Below are 17,136 nucleotides of genomic sequence, written 5' to 3' on the forward strand. Positions count from 1 at the left end.
ACATATACATACACGTATGCATATATATATATACTATCCATTACTAAATGGACACATATGTATACATATGAATATATACACATATATGTGCATATGTGTGTGTGTGTATATATATATATATATAAAGAGAGAGAGAGAGAGAGAGAGATACATTGTATGTTTGGGGCAGAGCTAAAGCCAGAAAGCTTCTCCCTATACGAGCAGGTTAAACTTTTTTAGTGCATAGTTGCTGGACCTGTTAAGTGAACATCTCTAGCTAAGGACAGTCAATAAAGCCAGCCAGAATGCTCTCAAGCTAATAGAAAGTAGATTGTCTCTTTGAGATCCTTTTCATAAAAAATAGCTTGATGATGAAAAGGGCAAAAGACATGTTTTTGTGTAAAGGAAGAATTTGATATTAATTGTCAAATGATGAAAATTTTTATATCTAATGGTAGTAGAAAGAGAATTGTGCTTTTAATATACATGGGGAATATGCACTGAATGGTCTCCATCCTGTGGCCAAACTTCTAGGGACATTGATAACTTACCGCAGCTCATTCCTCAATGATTAACAAATCCTCACTCCGTCATACCAGTCTCATCTCTGATTTTGAACTGCTGACTGTCATTATTCGAACCCCATTCTCATTCCCTCATCATCTGATCTCTGATCCCTTATCCCATCCCTCTCAGCACAAACCCACTCTAAAGCTCGCCTTCCACTGTGCTCATTGGAATTCCTGCTCCATAGATAACAAACTAAATTTCATCTTAAGCCTTATATTTTCCTGTTCCTTCCATCTTCTTGCATTCGCTGAAATCTGACCCCCTCCTGCTTACTCAGCTTCCCTGGCCTCCTTTTTCCAGTACAGGTGGTACTTTCCCTCATGCTCTTGACTTGATGGTCCAAGTTGGGGAGTTGGAACGCTCCTACTTCTCCATTGCCACTTCCAGGCTCTCCCTCTGCCACCATCACTCAGCAACCTCCTCTCCTTTAAGGTTCACTCAGTCCATATTTACCATCCAATTAAGATTCTGGTAGCTGTTACCTGCTGACTTTCAGGGCACCCACTTTTTCTCAATGAGCTCAGTTCTTGGTTCACAGTCTCTATCCTCTCCAACTCTGGCCCTCATTCTCAGGAAAATCAACATACAGATTGATACTATCTCAATCACCTCCCAGTTCTCAACATGGCCCCAGAAGATGGCTGAAGAACTACAAAGATAGTACATTATGACCACTTATTACCTCCCCAGGGAAGATAAGGAAAGGAATATGGAAGAATCGAGAAAACAAGACCCAAAGAGACCCCTCCAACAGCTGTGACTGAATGATTGGCAGCAGAAGACTCACTTGGGAAGTCTATGGATCAAAATCTTTGTAAAGAGGAAGCCAAATATGGTTATATTCTGGGGAAAGGGTTAGGATGCTAGGACTGCTCCAGCCTAAGGGAGATCTGGATAAGGGAAAAGGGATAAATCTAGAGTTTGCTCTGTTCATGAAGTCCAGTAGGAATTAACAACATGCAAATAATAGACTATGTATTAGCTCTAATATACGTAAGCCTGTTATGTGATATAACCTAACTATGCATGTGATTCGTGTAAACAGTCTACTTTAAATGTAAGATCATTAGTGAATGTGACCAATGGATTTTGCAGAAAATGTACCTGCATATGCACACACACACAGATATTGATATAGATACATATTCTGCATTTGCGTACTCTACAAAAATGCACTTGGTACTATTCAAAGGAACTATGAATTTTTAAACTGGTGGGCAGGATTGTAGTAAGCATGGCCCAAGACGAATCAGGCAAGCCCTTCCTTCCTGCTGAGGGTATATGGGAAGCTCATGGGTTCATATCCAGGAGTCCCCAGAGGGTGCAAATCCAGAAAGCAATGAGCAAGAGAAAAGGGCTTGCATGGATTTCAAGCAGCCTCTGTCTCCTACACCTATATTCTCCATAACACTTTTACATCTTCCTATTTGAGTCTCATAAAAATATTGTGAACAGAGGTAGTACATTTCACATTTTGAAGATGAGGAAACAGGATCAGAGAAATTGAGTGTGTTGCTCAAGGTCACATAGCATATGACAGAAAGAAAACTTTAACCTGGGTCTTTCTGATTCCAAGTGCAGTGTTTTAGGTCTCCCCCCCACCCCACTATGACATCATGCCGATACCCTTTCTCTCTATCCCATTCTTCTCTTTCCCTGCCCTACCCTCATCATTGCCATTTCTCCCAAAATTCTTCTCAATGACCATCATTGTATTCTTACTATTTTCCAAGTTTCTGAATACCAAAGTGTGAGTCCCTGTTTAAATATTAAATCCCACTGGTTTACAAACCTGTCTGCCTCCTTCTGTCACATGGGATCGTGGGATCACAGAATCATAGGTTTCTTGGTGACCATGGTAAAAAAAAAACCACTTTATTTCTCATGCTATGAGGTTTTTCTGCTCGTTTGATCTGCTTTTCAATGAAATCCCATCCTGTCTCTTTCAGTAAATAGCGTGTCACATGTCGTTATAACAGCTAGTCATGCATTATGGTGGTCCTAACCCAGCATTACAATGGTGAGTCACAGTCATGGTCACCATCATAACCTTCCACTGGAGTGGGGAGTAAAAGTCATGGAAAACTTAATTATGGTGAAAAGAAAGAAAGAAAAAGAGATACCTGCATACCATATAGTTTTATATTTCTTCTCATTTCTTATCTCACTATGAATCACAAAATTTAGATTCGAGTGTTCTTTGACCTTTAGATCACTATGTGATGTTGGGCATACTACTTAACCTTTATGAAGCTCAGCTAAATTAACTGTAAATTTTGAGTTTATGATATATATTCTGCCTTATCTGATCATTATGAGAATCATGTGATTTAACATGAAATGAGATGATGTATTTAAAAGCTTTGAAAACTTAAAAGTTCTATGTAAAAGTTAGCTATGATGAGGAGGATCATGCTATCTAAAGCTCTTTGGAATGACAACATTAGAATGGAAAGAGCACCAGCTCTGGAGTCAGGGGAGCATGCCTACCACCTGTGTGACCTTGGGCAAAGCACTCATCATCTCTAGGGACTTGGTTTCTTCTTAAATAAGTAGGGGATAGTGGACTCAATGACATCTGAGTTTTGTTCTAACTTTTGATCCATAGTGCTATTATCCCAAGTGCTATTTTAATACAGAGTCAGCCCAGTACAATTGAAACTTGACTCTGCTCCTTACCTAAGGTACCTGTGGGATCTCGGGCAAGTCAGTTCATCTCTCTGGGTCTCAGTTTCGTTCTGTGAAAGATGAAGTGTTTGGACTGAATGACTTCTGAAGTCCCTTCTGGCTCTAAATCTGAAATCCTATGATCTTGTAGAGAAAGGGATTTGAAAAAAAAACAACCTCATAACCTCATGTAAATCCAAATGAGAGTACATCATTGACAATTCTCACTAAGTCATGGTACTCATTTTTCAGTCCAGTAACTTTGTAAAAAGTTTTGTACCAACTTTTCTTACTATACTAACTTAGTAAATGCCTGTTTTTAAAAGCTAATTAAGTATGACTGATAATCAATGGGATACTAATACTAAGGTACTAAAAGTGACATTATGCAGTTAATTAGGTAGGGAGACAGAGAAGGTCTGTGAAAATTTTTTATGTTACAACTCTCTATCCCCAAAGGTTGGTAACTATTGTGCATATTTATAAAGCTATGAATTTGGCAAGGGCAGTTATTCCCCTGTGCCAGAGAGAGTGGTCTGAAGAGAACATTTCCATGTCCTGCTTTTGGTTATGAAGTTCTTTGTAATAAATCTATCCACATATTCTCACTGGGATAGCCACAGCCTCCCCATCTTTTCTAGCCTCCTCCTACCTGACAAATAACATGTTTCAACTGTATTGTTTCTAGCAAAACAAAATGCTTTTCTACTTGTTGACTTCAAGGTGGCAGTTGTAAAAGATGAGGTGTTTTTCTATACTATTTTGCATCTTTACCCACCAGTTTGGCACTTTTGGGGGCACTTCCTTGGGGCTTCTATCAGTTTTTTTTCCTTTGAAACATTTGCAAAAGAAAAAAAAACATTTTCCCTCCCCCTCCCTAGAAGCTTATCATGCCTTCCCTTCTCTCTTATGTGTAAACCCTCCTTGACTTAGTTTAAGATCTTATTTCTGGAGTTTTGTCTGGCCACTCAATGACTTCCATCTAAGCCTGGTCCCTGGCTCCATCTTGGAATTTTTGTGGCATATTATTCCGCTTTTTCATAGAGGCACTGGTGGTGGTGTTGCTTTTTTTTCACCCATAGTCTTACTTACATTCCAAACCCTTACATTTTTATTTCACTGCTCTCTGCATGGCCAGTCCTGTTTTAGCCAAGGAATGGGTGGATGGGAAGTTTTAGGTTGGGTGAGTAAAGCCATTGGTTATTTCATGGAGTATCCAATTGAGTCCACTGTCATCTTTGATTCTTCCCACTACTTGGGATGAGGGCATAAGCATGAATGGAGGCCTACCTGGCCAAGAAGATGCCAGTATGCTCAGGGGATCTGGTACCATAGGGACCAGAAAGGATGGTTGATCCTCTTAGGGAGGTAGTTGGGAGTTTCTGAAGCCCTGGAGATAGAGAAACCAATTTTCTTCATAATTTATACATCACTGCCAATAACAATAACAAACAATTAGGCTGTCAAAAATAGAGAGAAAGAGAGGGTCCAGAGGTTAAAAAAAAGTTATGTCTTTGGTAGCAGGTAGGATTAATATGTCAAGGCCGAAAGGAGAGTCAGCAAAATTGGATGATTGGCGGATCAAAAGAAGGGCCTCAACCCAAGGAAGAGTTCTCACAATTTGGTACAATCAGCAAGTGGGGGATGGGGATAGTGCATGCTCTCCAGTTGTCTAAATGAGATGAATGTACCTCTTCCATCCCCCTCCTGAATCTACTACCTCATGAGAATGAGGAACAGTTGAGTGTGAACAAGAGTAAACGTATTTCTGTGAGTCCAGCTGATTTCCTCCAAGTTTTACATTCTCTAGCAGAATTCCCTCACTTTGCCAACTCTTCATCTTGATTTCTGCTCCAATATCCATTTCAAAGATCTCATCCCTAGTCCTTAATCTACACTAAGATTGTGTGTGTGTATATATATACATGTACATGCAAAATTGCAAAATCACTGTAAAATTGCATGCAAGATGTTCACATGGATTACCTGAATGTGTAGATGAAGTCCATGGTTTGAAAAGATGGCTATGATTTGAGGCCTGGCCAAGCTTTGTGGAGAGAGTGAGAGTTAAAGGTAGTGCCAGCCATGCTAGAGTAAGGGTGGAAAGGAGGGACAGTGCAGGAACACCAACAAAGATGAACCCTCTTCCCTCTGGTCTCTGAAGCTAGTATCAGGCTAGAATTATATCCATCTGCCACATTTCAAATCTTCTGAGTCTAGGGGCACAAAAAGCTCTGGACAAAATGAGCAATGGGGAGCGGATTGAAATTACCTTACCTTTACCCGCTTAGTTTTTTTCTCCCCAAACAAAAATTACACAAAAGACCATAACAAATAGCAAAATTAACAACTAAACTCATTTCTCCAACCAAATAGCAAATGGAAGTATTAGAAGTTATATAGATTAGAACATACCAAAGAAGGTACAACACTGAATCAGCTCTACAGCTGGGAGTGAGGTAAGTACTCAATTCAAACCAGGAGAGAAAGAAAAAAATCTTACCCCAAGGAGTACCGTTCTAGTGGTTTCTAGAATTTTAAATAAGTCCTGAGACATTACAGGGTTGGTTTGTCCTGCACGTCTGCTGTTCCAAAGTCCTCTGATCACTTCTCCTTGGGATATCCTTTATCCATATATCTCTCTAAAAGAAGTCCTAGAACCAGCTCAATAATTTCCTTATGATGGAATGCAGCATTGAGCTTAGACTTTTCTCCATGAATCAGGAGTTACATCTCCTTCTATGTACCGCCTACAACACCTGGCTGTCCCTTCCCCATCTCACTTGGAGGAGATCTGTGTTATATACATAGTTTCTCTCTTTCACATGTATAAGCATCAATCATTTCAGTGTGCATGCATCTACTGATCAATCAATCAACAAGCATTTATTAAGTATCTACTGTATTCCTGGCACAAAGATAAATAATCAGAAAGGCCCTCCTTTCAAAAAGCTTGCATTCTATTGGGAGAGACCATATGTACATATATAAGAATATATGGAATAAATACCAAATAAATACAATGTAGTTTAGGCAGGGTACCACTAGTGGTAGGAGTGCAGTGGACAGGAAACACTTTGTGTAGAAGCTCTTGAGCTTCTTGAGCTGAGCTCTGAAGGCAGTAAGGGATTCTATGAGGCAAAGGTGAGAAGTCTGCACCCAACATTGGTAAAGGCAGTGAGCTCCCCATGCTAATGGTATCACTGGCCTGGGGAGGAGATGCAAAATAAAGCAGTACAATATGATAAGAAAACTCAAAGAACATGGAAGAAGAAGACCTGGGCTTTTCTACATGATCTTGGGTAAGACATTTAGCTTTTTTTTTTTTTTTTTTTTGGCCATTTATAAAACAGGGATAAAATGTACTTACATCATCTACTTTACAGAGTCTATGTGGGGATATGATTTTTGAACAACTTAGAATGCAAACTCATTTGTAAGTCTTTTAGAATCTATTCTTTGTATATGTTTCCCAAGGCCTCATAAGGCACAGAGCCCTAAACACAAATGATGGCTCACCTAGTCAATATAAATTACTAACCTGGACTTCTCTCTCTGTTTTTATGTAGGAAAGACTGCAAACTCTTTATTCTGAAGGCAATGGTAAAAGTGGACCTTACAAGCTGCTTATCTTTCATTGCTTTGCTAGCTCCTTTCTTTTTGACGAGACATATTTTCAGGCTTCTAGATCACTTTGCAACTCTGGGAGATTTTCTCTTTGTTATTCTCCAAGTTTGCTCAGCTCCATCTTTCATATCTCCCCCAGTTCACAAAGGAGAACTAAGCATGTTCTTTCCCTTCATTTTATGAAAAAAGTTCCTTAATCAGCTGTTGATCAGGATGATTGCAGGCAGCCAACACAACCTCATTCTCATTGGCTTGCAGGCATTATAAGAAAAGAGGCTACTGTCTTGGTAAAGTCAGTTTGACAGGGTGACATCCTTATCCACCTTTAGTGGTCTTTTCACTTTGCAGAGGACTGGAGAAGTCCAAGTGAGGAAAGTCCCTCTCTCATTACAGTTTGATATCTTTTCTAAAGCTTAGCCTTAGAGAATCGCCTCAGGTTACTGGGTTAAGTTACTTGCCCATAACTAGTATGCATCAGAAACAAAACTAGAACCCAGATCTTCTTGATTCTGGGGTTTCTCTCTACTATGCCACACACCTCTCATTTTAGGAAATGGAAAATGAGACTTTCTTTTAAAAAAAATGTTGGGTCCCTTGTTTGATGTCCTCTCTCTGTTTCGTTTTATGAAGCTTTATTGTGCTAATTTCTAATATCTTGAAGTTGCTGTCAGCAGGAAAGGTAACATCGTTTCCCCAGATATTTGTTTTTGCCTTTGTGTTTCCTGTCTATGTTCATAAAATGAATTATTTTACTTGTTAACTAACACGATGAACATCTCTTTTTTTTTTTCACATGCCACAAGTTTCCTGTCATCTATCAGAATCACAAAATCAACCACATAAAAATGCTCTCATACTCAGGAGACCTGGAGCCTTCCTCTTAAGCATGTATGGGGAGAGAACAGAATTAAAATGAAGTCAAACAAGATTCAGTCCCCAAAGCTCTTCCTTCCTGTCATTTCTTCCTTCCTGTCATTTCTTCCTGTCATATATGTGCAAGGGCTAAAGCAGAATGAATTATTTTGTAGGACGGAGGAGGATGAATGAAAAGCAATTTTATTTCTCATCCTAAGATGCTTATACAATGTATACAAATTATATGTATTAAACATTTACTTAGGCCAGTTGGGCTGTAACATAGAGTACATGAGGGAAAGTGATGTGAAATTTGTCAAGAAAGAGGAGTTGAATCTTGATTATGGAGGGTTTAAATGCCAAACAGAGGAATTCGCATTTTTATCTTGGAGGCAATGGGGAGTTTTTGAAGATTATTGGGTACATACTTTTATTATTTTTATTATTATTATTTGCTTTTTGGTGAGGCAATTGGGGTTATGTGACTTGCCCAGTGTCACACAGCTAGTAAGTGTCAAGTGTCTGATGCCAGATTTGAACTCAGGCCCTCCTGACTCCAAGGCTAGAGCTCTATCCACTGCACCACCTAACTGCCATGGCACATACTTTCATTACATCAATTTTGGTCCCAGAGAAGCCATCCTTAAGACTCATTTCTGATATCCATGGATGGTTTCTTAAGTAAATATAATTTCTTCCTCCTTTCCCTTCTTGACATTAGGACTTTCTCTTTGAAATTTAGTTTGAATGTTTCAGGGAAGAAGAACAAACCACATCCCCCAAATAACGCCAGTCTTTTATGCACACCCATTATTTGGGCTTCCTATTTCTGTGTCTTCTATGGCCATGGATAGCACTGGTTCAATGAACTCTGCTGTCTTCCGTGTGTCTTGAATGATTGTACGAATTGTTGGCAGATGAATCTTTATTGCTTACTTGGGCTCTTTGGTGGTCTCTGAAAAATGAGTTTTGTAGTCTTCAGGGCTGTCCAGAATAATTTATTGTCACTGTTTTGCTTTGTTATGAGCATTAACTAATATCTACCAGATACTTTGCATAGAAATAAGCATAGAAACTGAGTAAACAAATAAACAAAAAGAGAAGCTTCCCTGTAATGAATATGAACTATCAGGAAAAAGAAAGGAAAAAGAACACTCTAGATTCTAGAATAAAGGGGTAATAGTGGAATAACAAAAACTATATCCTCAGAAATAAGAAACTACCATGTGAACATCAAGAATCAAAGGAAAATATTAAGAAGGAAATTAGAAATCTTGAAGAATTTGAAAAGACAAGAAAATGAACAACAAAAAATAGAGGAAAGAAATTCTGACTAGGAAAAACCTTGAAGAATTTTTTGAAACAAAGATGGGAAACCTTAAAAAAAAAGTAGTGGACATTTTTTTAAAAAGTGGAAAATATAACACAAACATACACAGAATGAATGACAAATATCAGAGCAGAGTCAAAGAACAGCAATATTGAAAAAATGTGCGTGGTTTCTATAAACCAAAGCAAATGACCTTGAAAAAGCTCAGAAAGACAATTTGAGAATCATTGTCTTTCCAGGAAAAATCACTGAACAAAAAGTGTAAATATCATATTTCAGGGAAATCACTATATAACATCGGTTGGATGTGTTTGGAAAATGTGTAGATTAGGGGTTCTTAACTTTTTGTGTGTGTCATAGATCCCTTTAGCAATATGGTGAAGCCTATGGACCTCTTCTCAGAATCATGATTTTAAATGAATAAAATAAATGAATTATCAGAGTATGTTACACACACACACACACACACACACACACACACACCACCACCACCACCACCACCACCACCACCAACAACAATAACAAGAAGTTCACGAATCTCTAAGCTAAGACCCTTGCTGTAGGGAATCAACAGGACAACATTAGAGAGTAACCCCTAGTTTAAATTATCCAGAAATAGTTACCAAATTCTAACATTTTAGTGTTAAAGAAAGTCTTACAAGCATCCCCAAAGGAGGCAATTTATATCTTAAGGAAAACCAGTTCAAATGAACATTATGTGTAAGAAATGAAAGTTTAGAACTGATAAATAAAGAAAAATGGCTTACACCTTAAGATAACATATTCTGCAAAGTTGACTTTTCCTATATGGTAACTAATATTTACATAGCACTTTTTATTTTTAATTTTTTCCAATTACATGTTAAAACAATTTTTACATTTGTTTTTTTTTAATTTTGAGTTCCAAATTCTCTCCCTCCCTTTCTTCCCTTCCCCTTCCTTGAGAAGGCAGGCAATTTGATATAGATTATACATGTGTAGTCATGCAAAACATATTTCCACATTACACATACTGTGAAAGAAAACACAGATCCCCACTCCCCAAAAAACCAAGAAAAATAAAGTTTAAAAATAGTATGCTTCAATCTGCAATCAGACTCCATCAATTCTTTTTCTGGAGGTGAATAGCATTTTTTCATCATAAGCCCTTTAAAATCGTCTTGGATCATTGTATTGCTGAATCATTCACAATTGATCGTCATACAATATTGCTGTTACTGTGTACAGTGTTCTGGTTCTGCTCACTTCACTTTGCTTCAATTCATGTAAGTCTTTCCAGGCTTTTCTGAAAGCATCCTGCTCATCATTTCTTATAGCACAATAGTGTACCATCACAATCATATTCCACAACTTGTTCAGCCATTCCCCAAATGATGGGCATCCCTTCAATTTCTAATTTTTTTTTCCACCACAAAAAGAGCTGCTGTAAATATTTTTGTACATATAGGTTCTTTTACTTTTTAAAAAACTCTTTAGGTTACAGACCCAGTAGTGCTATTGCTGCATCAAAGGATATGCATAGTTTTATAGCCCTTTGGTCTTAGTTTCAAATTGCTCTGCAGAATGGTTGAATCAGTTCACAATGCCACCAACAGTGCATTAGTGTTCTAATTTTTTCCACATCCCTTCCAACATTTGTCATTTTCCTTTCTGTTATATTGACAATCTGATAGTTGTGAGGTGGCGTCTCACTATTGTTTTCATTTATATTTCTCTAATCAACAGAAATTTAGAGCATATGACTATGGATAGCTTTGCTTTCTTCTTCTGAAAATTGCCCGCTCATATCCTTTGACCATTTATCAATTGGGGAATGACTTGTATTCTTATAAATTTGACTCTGTTCTCCATATATTTGAAAAAATGAGGCCTTTATCAGAGAAACGTACTGTAAATATCACCCCCCCCCCCAATTTTTGTAAGATTCTGATTTTTAATCCACTCTGCTATCTGCTTTCATTTTATGTGTGGCTTTATCTCATTCACATTCACAGTTATGATTACTGTGTATTTCCCTTCATCCTATTTCCCCCCTGTTTATCCTTCTCTTTCTCTCTCCTTTCACCCAGTCTCTCCTCAAAAATGTTTTGCTTCTGACCACTGCCTCCACCACTCCTCCTTCCCTTCTTTCACCACTCCCTTCCCATCTCATTCCCCTCCTATTTCCTTATAGGGTAAAATAGATTTCTATACCCAACTGAATGGGTATGTTATTCCCTCTTTCAGCCAATTCCAATGAGAATAAGGTTCAAATGTTGCCCGCCACCTTCCCTCTTCACCTCCACTGTAAAAACACTTTTTTTCCTTTTTCATGTAGGATAATTTACCCCACTCTATTTTTCACTTCTGCCTTCTCCCAATGCATCCTTCTTTTTCACCCCTGAATTTTATTTTTTGGATATTTTCCCATCGTGGTCAACTCACACCAGTGACTTCTGTCTTTGTATATTCCTTCTAACTGCCTTAATAATGATAAACTTCTTAGGAGTTACAAATACAGTCTTCCCATGTAGAAATGTAAACAGCTTAACCTTGTTGAATCCCTTATGGTTTCTTTTTCCTGTTTACCTTTTTATGCTTCTCTCGAGTCTTGTATTTGAAACTCAAGTTTTCTATTCAGCTCTGGTCATTTCATCAGGAATGCTTGAAAGTCCTCTATTTCATTAAATACCCATTTCCCCCCTGAAGGATTATACTCAGTTTTGCTGGCTAGGTGATACTTTGTTGTAATATTAGCTCCTTTGCCCTTTGGAATATTATATTCCAAACTCTCTGATCCTTTAATGTAAAAGCTGCTAAATCTTGTGTTATCCTGACTGTGGCTCCATAATATTTGAGTTGTTGCTTTGTGGCTGCTTGCAATATTTTCTCCTTTATCCAAGAGTTCTGAAATTTGAGTATAATATTCCTGGGAGTTTTCATTTTGGGATCTCTTTTAGGAGGTGATCAGTAGAGTCTTTCAATGCTTATTTTGCACTCTTGTTTTAGGATGTCAGGGCAGTTTTCTTGGATAATTTCTTGAAATATGATGTCTAAGGTCTCTCTTTTAATGTTATTATTTTTATTATTATTTTTAATCATGCCTTTCAGGTAGTCCAATCATTCTTAAATTATCTCTCCTTGATCTATTTTCCAGATCTGTTATATTTTCCAATGAGATCCTTCACATTTTCTTCTAGTTTTTCATTCTTTTGACTTTGTTTTATTGTTTCTCGATGTCTCATGGTGTCATTAGCATCTACTTTCCCAATTCTAATTTTTAAGAATTATTTTCTTCAGTGAGTTTTTTTTAACCTCCTTTTCCATTTGGCCAATTCTGCTTTTAAAGGAGTTCTCCTCTTCACTGGATTTTTGAGCATCTTTTACCATTTGGCCAATTCTGGTTTTTCGTTTTTTTTCAGGTGTTATTTTCATCAGTACTTTTTGTGCCTCCTTTACCAACTCTCTTTTCATAATTTTCTTGTATCTCTCTAATTTCTTTTCCCAATTTTTCCTCTACCTCTCTTATTTGATTTTTTTTTTTTTGGTGAGGCAATTGGGATTAAGTCACTTGTCCAGGGTCACATGGCTAGTTAAGTGTCAAGTGTCTGAGGCCAGATTTGAACTCAAGTCCCCCTGACTCCAAGGCTGGAACTCTATCTGCTATGCCACCTAGCTGTTCCTTCTTATTTGCTTTTAAAAATGCCTTTTTGACCTCTTCCAGAAATTCTTTTTTGGGCCTGTGACCAATTCACTTTTTTTTGGAGGCTTTGCATGTAGCTATTTTGATTTTGATGTCTTCTTCTGAGTTTGTGTCTTGATCTTCCCTGTTACTATAGTAACTTTCTATGGTCAGGTTCTTTTCTTGTTGTTACTGTTGTTTGCTCATTTTTTCCATCCTATTGCTTGATTTTGAGGCAGAAGTCAAGTTAGTCCTTCTGGTGAAAGGAAAGGTAGAAGAAGTGGTATAGGAGGTTTGAGGAGAATAATTTTTGAGTAGTTATTATGTGTAGTGTGATGAAGAGTTAATCAGTGAAGGAAAAAAGGATTGCATGCAGCAGTCAGGGCCCTGTTGAGATTAGATGACATAGATTTATAGTGAATCTGGTTGGTTTAATTGTACGACTTTCTCCAGGTGCATTTAGTGACATGGTAGGGGAAGCAGAGATAATAGGTGATGGAAACAAGCAGAGTTTGAGTTGGGCAAGATGTAGCTGGTGACAGGAAAAAAAGACAAGGGTTATTCAAGGGTAGTTGATAGTGAATGAGCAACCATATAGTTGAACTGTGAGTAGAGGTTTGTAGAAGCAGTTAGTAGAAGCAGAGGTTAGTAGAGCAGAAATGATGGACTCAGGGGAAAAGAGGAGAGCCTAAAGATCATGATGAGGAATGAGACAGACGGACAGATTGGAAGATAGGAGCTTGTGGTCAGAGAAGAATTTTAGAGTTCTGAATCACAGAGATGGAAAAAAATTATTGGTGATGGCTGAGGTGAAGTGAAAATGGAGGTCATGGAAGTTTAGAAGGTTAATGAACCTTCAGGTGATGGTGTTTGAGGGGACCTTGTTAAATATGAAGAAGTACCCAAGTATGAGATCAGGGGATGGAGTGGAAAGGAAGACTATGAATTAAGCACTGAAGTTCCTGAGAAAAGTGATCTAGAATCCATTAGACGCCTAAAGCAAGGATTTGGATAGGGTGATAAAGATGGATGGATTAAACCTTAAAGGAGAAGAAGTCATTTTGCTGTGTTGACATAGGGAAAGTCTGGAAGTTTGAGAGAAGATTAAGGAGAAGATCTACTTCTTCTCCTTGCTTTGGGCTTCAGGGGCCATGAAAAGGAACACCCAGCACAGAGAGGGTGGCTAGATATGCGATGTAGTGTCTTCTGGGGGAGATTAGTGCAAGAACTTAGAACATTCATTGCATTATTTTTTCAATAATTCAAGTATCTGTATTTTTTTTTTTTAGCATGGCAGCCTTATCCACTGGGACAGACTGAGACCCTGATAAGTTGTTGTAGATTATAGTCAAGTGTTGTCATGGCTAAAAAGTTTGTCACCCTGCCACCAACTTAGTGATGAGTATCTCCAGACTTAACTAAGCTTTCCCCAAAAGCAGACGCACAATTGGTTATTCAACCCTATTTGAAGACTTTTCTGGTTTGCTAGGACCTGCTTATCAAGCTTTTATATAACTGGAACTACAATGGCTGGCTCTTCTCAGTGCTGAGAGGTACTGGTGGGATGGCCACTCCCTTCAAGGTGTTTTTGAGAGAGCAGGCCCTGATCATTTGAATAACCCAACGTAGTTGCCCTGTGTGAAGGTGGGTGAGGAAACAAGGTTGTTCCTGTGAACCCCATGACCCAGGTGATGTGAGCAGATGTGTTGGCCAGACCCTGGGGGAGGGAGGAGTCAGGTTGCAGTGACTCACCATAAGCATTCATGAGACTGGAGATAGTGATTCACTTTTACCATACAGGAATAAGGGCTTCCCAGAGACACTAAAGAAGCCAACTGGGTGAGATTTGAAGCTGTGAGCACTATGTAGAAAAGAAACTTTAAAAATAATAAAGATGTCTTGTGGGCTTTCATTTTTTGAGCTAAAACCCCCCGTAATATAGAGACTTGCCCTCCTAGGACCAAGTTAGAGAGCTGGCCTCATAGGTAAAGGGTCAAGAAGATAAGTTTGAGGAGAGTTCAAAGGGCCAAAACTCAGAGGACAGCATCATAATAAATCAGATGAGCACCACCTGATGAAAGTTATGAATTAGAATAGTGATTCTCAAACTTTTTTACTTCAGGATTCCTTTAAAATTCATTGAAAACACCAGAGAGCTTCTGTTTAAGTAGGTCATATCTATTAGAAATTAAGTATTATAAATTTAATTTCTAATATTGCAATATTAGAAATGAAAACTGATAATTTTAAAAATGTGAACTCATTAAAATAACAATAATTAACTTAGAGTATATTATATAACATTTTTATGAAAATATGTTTTTAGAGTAGCATTATTTTTATATATTTTTGCAAATTTCTGTAATGCCTGGTTTACCACCTAGTAGTGACTTCCTTTGGGGAGATACTGAACCTCCAAAGTTCTCCAGATGGGGACAATGAGCCAGAGAAGTGAGAAGCCATCAAGGTCAGCACTGGGGAAGTTAAATGACCTCTCCCAGGTCACACAGGTAATAAGCATCAGAGCTGAGGTTTAAACTAGGGTCCCCTTACTCCAGGATTAGTGTTCCTGAACTGCTCTCAAAAGCGTATCTGAGCCTTACATGGAAAGGAAGAGGCCTTCGACACAAGAGTTTTATGAAATCCAATCTCAAAGTCTTTGAGAAGTCAGATGAGGATGATAATAATTGCACTCGCCTCACAGGATTGTTGTGAAAATTACACGAGATAATGGATGACGATGACGTAAAAGCTCTTTTCAAACCTTAAAGTGCCTTACAAATGTGAGCTATTATTTTTACTACTGAAATTACTAACGTGGCTTCTATCTCAGATGACCTGTGTTCATTGCTGGGTCAGTACTCAAAGCTTTGCCAACCTAACAGAAGCTTCCAGGACATGCACTCCATTGTCATGAATATTGAGAACCTACACACCGCACTGAGCTGTTCATAGTATCTTTCCTCTGACATCATCTCCAATGGATTCTGTGTACACCTTATTCGTACAGAGTTTTTTTTTGCATGTTGCATGTTTGCATCCGTGTGAGCGCCTTGAGAACAGGGATCATGTTAGCCTTTCTTTGCATCTCCAGCATTTAGATGTGTATGGCACATAGTAGGTGCTTATTAAAACCTCGTTGACTGACCAACTGGTATAGGACTTGTAGGAAGGACGTAAGCTGGAGACTGTCCAGTGGAAAGCAATCAGGATGATGAAAAGCCTCAGGTTTATGCCGTATGAGGACTGACTGAGCAAACTGGGGAGGTTTAGGCTAGAGAAAACCCAGGGGAAACATGATAGCTGACTTCGAGTATCTGAAAAGCTTCCATGTGGAAGAGGGATTGTGCTCTTCTTGGACCCATGTAGTAGAACTGGGAGTGAGGGATAGAAGTTTCAGAGCTGCACAGTTTGGCTTGATATAAGGTTGACCTTCCTAACAATGAGCGCTACATCCGAAATGGAATGGGCCACCTTGAGGTGTAGTTGGTTCCTTTTCACTGGAGGTCTTTAAGTAGTTACCAGTCAATAAACATTTCTTAAACACCTACTATGCACCAAGTACTCAAATAGTCAGCCAGGCAATAAACATTTTTAAAACACCTACTATGTGCCAGGTGAAAATTCAAGCAGCCAGCCAATAAACATTTCTTGAATACCTGCTATGTACCAGGCACTATGCTAAGTGCTAGGGACACAAAGACAAGCAAAAGACAGTTCCTGCTCTCCAGGAGTTTATAGTCTACTGGGGGAGACAACATATAAATAATTAGGTGCGAACAAAAGATATGAAGTATACTCAATAGAAGGAAGGCACTAGAGTTAGGGGGGATTTGGACAGGTTTCCTGTAGAAGGAGGGATTTTAGCAGGGACTTGAAGGAAGCCAGGGAGGCTAAGAGAAAGAGATGAGAAGGAAGAGCCTTCCAGGCATGGAGAACAGCAAGGGAAAATGCCTAGAATCAGGAGATGGAGTGTCTTGTATGAGGATTGTGTCACTGGATTATAGACTATGTATGTGGGGCAGGGATGGATATAATATGTAAGGGGACTGGAAAGGTGGGGCAGAGGGCAAATTTTGAAGGGTTTTGAATGCCAAACAGAGGATTTTATATTTGATCCAATAGGTTACAGGGTGCTACTAGAGTTTATTGAACAGAGGGGGCAGGGTGACATGGTCAGACTTGTGTTTTGGGAAGTTTACTTTGGCAGTTGAGTGGAGTATAGGCCAGATCAGGGAGAGACTTGTGACAAGTAGATCAATCAGCAGTCTACTGCAATAGTCTAAGCTTATATGAGATGATAAGGGCCTGGACCAGGGTGATGGCACTATCAGAGGAGAGAAGAGTGCATATGTGAGAGAGGTTACAGAGATAAAATTGACAAGCCTTGGTAACAGACTGGATATGAGGGGTGAGAGAAGGAGTCAAGCATGATAGCTGGATTGTT

General features: G+C 38.7%; 1 long non-coding RNA gene across 1 annotated transcript in view; it reads left to right on the forward strand.

Annotated features, from left to right (window-relative positions):
• The first annotated feature begins 6,365 nt into the window (after positions 1-6,365).
• The window catches only part of LOC114047484, a 135,261-nt gene continuing 124,490 nt past the window's right edge, over positions 6,366-17,136 (forward strand). Inside the window, exon 1 of the long non-coding RNA XR_003569617.1 lies at positions 6,366-6,518. This is a non-coding gene — a long non-coding RNA (uncharacterized LOC114047484). The remainder of the gene's footprint in view (positions 6,519-17,136) is intronic.

Source organism: Vombatus ursinus, unplaced genomic scaffold (genome assembly GCF_900497805.2).
Source record: "Vombatus ursinus unplaced genomic scaffold, bare-nosed wombat genome assembly UNPS02014789.1, whole genome shotgun sequence".
Lineage (NCBI taxonomy): Eukaryota > Metazoa > Chordata > Mammalia > Diprotodontia > Vombatidae > Vombatus > Vombatus ursinus.